Source organism: Suncus etruscus, chromosome X (assembly GCF_024139225.1).
Source record: "Suncus etruscus isolate mSunEtr1 chromosome X, mSunEtr1.pri.cur, whole genome shotgun sequence".
In the NCBI taxonomy this organism is placed as follows: domain Eukaryota; kingdom Metazoa; phylum Chordata; class Mammalia; order Eulipotyphla; family Soricidae; genus Suncus; species Suncus etruscus.
In genome coordinates this window covers 73,146,909-73,150,511 of record NC_064868.1, presented here as the reverse complement: position 1 = coordinate 73,150,511, position 3,603 = coordinate 73,146,909, and the positions used below count along the sequence as shown (strand labels likewise).

Here is a 3,603-nt window from a genome sequence, read left to right as displayed (position 1 = left end):
AATAAGAATATTATTAAAATTATGTGTGTTTAATATTTGTGTACTATTGTAAATTGGCATTGTTAATTACATATCAAATTCCATTGAGTAATACTTAATAATACTTAAGAAAGTAATCAACTTTAATATAGTAACCTTGTATCCTTCTCCATGTTATTATTTTTTTCAAACTCTGGAATGGATCTGAAATTTTGTCAAAAATAGTTTTTGAATCTACTGAAAAAATTATGTGCTCATTTCTTTTGGCTATTAAACTGATTAATGACGAAAATGAATTGTTCCAAACACTGACTTATTTTGGAATTCATCAGAATAGGCATGTCTTTATTAAAATCAACAGCTTAGGGGTAGAGTGGTGGCACAAGTGGTAGGACGTTTGCCTTGCACTTGCTAACCTAGGACAGACCATGGTTCTATCGCCCGACATCTTGTATAGTCTCCCAAGCCAGGAGAGATTTCTGAGTGCATAGCCAGGACTAACCCCTGAGCATCTTCGGGTGTTGCCCCCCAAACCAATAAATAAATAAGTAAATAAATAAAAGTGGAAGTTTAACAGCTCAGAGGGGTCTGAGAACAGTGTGTAAGGCATTTACCTTGCATGCAGCTGATCCAGGTTGAATCCTTGGCAGTACATATGGTTCCCCAAGTCCCTCATAATTCCTGAGTGCAGAGACAGGAATAATCTCTGAGTACCAATGGATAGGCCTATAAAACAAAATAAAAAATAAGTAACAGTTACTATGATTTCCAGCTAAATATGCTTATGATCCTGACAATAACTTCTTTCTTTACTACATTGAACGACCTCATCCAGCACCTAAGCTCTTCATGATTCTTGGATGAGAGAGAGAACTAAACAAGAGCATTAGGCAGATATGAATGTCTATTGCTAAGGACTGTCTGCAAAGTTACTTAGAATGACCCACACCAGCAATGGGCTTCTCATACTACTTGGAGTATGTTTGCTGTTGGCAGCCTCTGCATACAGTACCTCAAGGGACAGAGGTAGGCCTTAAGCCTGCACTTCTCTATATCTAATATATGTCCCTGTGGGGCTGTAGATATAGAATAGTGGGTTTGATCCCTAACAGTCCATATGTTCTCCCAAACCTGCCGCGTGCAATTCCTGACTGTAGAGTCAGGAATAAGCCCTCAGCATAGCTCCCAAACATGAAAAATATGTCCCAGGCCAAAGTGATAACACAGTGGGTAGGATGGTACTAGGGTACCAATTGTAGTGTTAGGGATGAACTGGCGCTAATTCCACACCAGATAAGTGATTAGCCCCACCCTCAAATACCATTCATGCTCTAATTTTATTTATTATGATCTATGTAATTTATTATGTACTATGTAATTATAGATGTGGGTGTAACTCCAGTTCATATTTCCATTGCCTTCATTTTAACCTTACAGCCTTTCTGGCCCATAACTTTTTTGTTTGCTTGTTAGTTTACTGAAGAAGAGTCCTCAATATCGCACTCTGGGCAGTAGGTTTGCTTTTTTTGCCTCAGGGCCCTTTCAGCTGACAGTGCAGGATATATATTTGTGTGGTAAGCTGTGTATTTACACATAGATAATTTTTAATTTCCTTTTCCATTTTTGTGTTTTGGGGCTGACAGTGTTGCAGGCTGTGCACACTCTGTTCATGTGATCCTCCCAGAATTTCTGGGAACTACCCAGAATCACCTTTGTGAAAATCAAGGAGCTCCAAGGATCCACTTATTGTGCTCAGGGGGCTCCAGGGCCACACATGTATGTGGTCAGGAGACGAGGTGGTGTCATTGAAGAAGCCTGACCACAGTATATGCTGGGTATTCGTCCTAACCACTACACGATCTCCTGGCCCCTCACCCTCTTCTTTACATATGTCACAGCTCCACTGACTAAAACGCATGCTGATGCTCAGTCTACATGCACATAATGAACTTCTCTACTTATATGTAAACTCCTACTTTTACACGTAGAATCCTGGTTCCCTCATCTGCTGCCCATATCCACAAATCATTGCATCCCAGAAAGTAAGGTTAGTGTTGCTCTACTTTCATGAGAAAGAAATTGATCGACTAGAGCAGTTATTACATAGGTATTTTGCCATATCTTGTTCATCTCCATTACATTCGTTTCATAATTTTAATAGACATTTATTGTCAACTTCTATACCTATAAAAGGAAATAAAAATAGCATTTACTATGATTTCTGAATAAATATTCCTGTAATCCCGATAATAACTTCTTTCCTTTGCTACTTTTGTCCTCATCCATCAACTCAGCTGTTCATGATTCTTGGATGAGAGGGAGGACTAAAATTTTTATTCCTTTTGTTTTGGGTCCATACCTAGGAGTGCTCAGGGATTATTCCTAGCTCTGTGCTCATGAATAACTCCTTTTGGTACTGGTAGTACCACTTTTGATATCAGGGATGGGATGGAGCAAGTTTCAAGCTAGAAAGGTGACTTAATCCCTGCCCTGGCCTCATTTCCTGGTACTTATAATGAAGGGAATTCTTTCTTAGGATGCTACCAGGTGCCACATGCTGGATAAAAAGACAAGAAGGAAACGTGGTGGAAGGTTGACTCAGAGCCTAACCTGGGTGGAGAATAGGGATGTAGAGTAGCAGCTCTGAGGCATCTCTAGTGTGCTAATCACAACTTGCCCAGAGACCCAAGATTGAGGTTGTATTTCTCCCCAGTCCTCTGGCATGAACATCTTGGAAGTCCTCAAGTTTTCAAATGCATATATTAACCCCACCTCTAAGAGATCTATATTTCTGGGGGTCAGGGAACTTGAACTTGGTCCTGGCTTGCCCAGAGTCTTAATCACATGCTCTTGATTCGGTCCTTTGGTTGAAATATCAATGCAAACCTGTTTCCAAAGGCAGCTTAATGCCATTTTGAAACTTCAGACAGGAAGAGCATTAGGCAGATATGAATGTCTCCAACTTATCTGAAATAACCCATTCCAGAAATGGACAACTGGTTATACTTGGAGTCCGTTTGCTATTTGCAGCCTCTGTACACCATAACTCATAGACAGAGTTAGGCCCTCCTTAAGGATTCACTTATCTATCACTTATATATGTCCCTGAAGGGCTGTTGATATAGAAGAGTGGGTTTTATCTCAGAAAGCCCATATGTTTTCCTAAACCCAGCAGAAGCTAATTCCTGAATGCAGAGCCACGAGTACCCCCTAGCATAGACGCCAAACAACAAAACAGTACCTCCAGGTCAAAGTGATAGCATAGTTGGTAGGATAGTACTTGGGTACCACTTGTGGTTTGCGAGATGGAATGAAACTAGTTCCATGCAAATGTGTCTTAACTCCCATACGGCCTTAAATATCTTTCAATCTCCAGTTTTTAAAAAAAATTTTTTTGGTTTGGATTATGGAACACACCAAGTAATTCTTAGAAATTACTCCTGGTGGTTGGCTCAAGAATTGTTATTGCTGTTCTCAGGGAACCATATGGGAAGCTTAGGAAGCAACTGGGCCAGCATTTTTGCCAGGCAAATGCCTTCACCACTGTAATATGACTCCAGAACAATGCTTCAGTTTTCTATGTCTTGTATTAGTTTATTATTGCAACTATTCTTTCCTTACTGC

At 40.0% G+C, this 3,603-nt stretch overlaps 1 pseudogene; it reads right to left on the bottom strand.

Annotated features, from left to right (window-relative positions):
• Nucleotides 1–894: 894 nt before the first annotated feature.
• Nucleotides 895–1,024, bottom strand: LOC125999660 (uncharacterized; annotated as a pseudogene).
• Nucleotides 1,025–3,603: the final 2,579 nt, after the last annotated feature.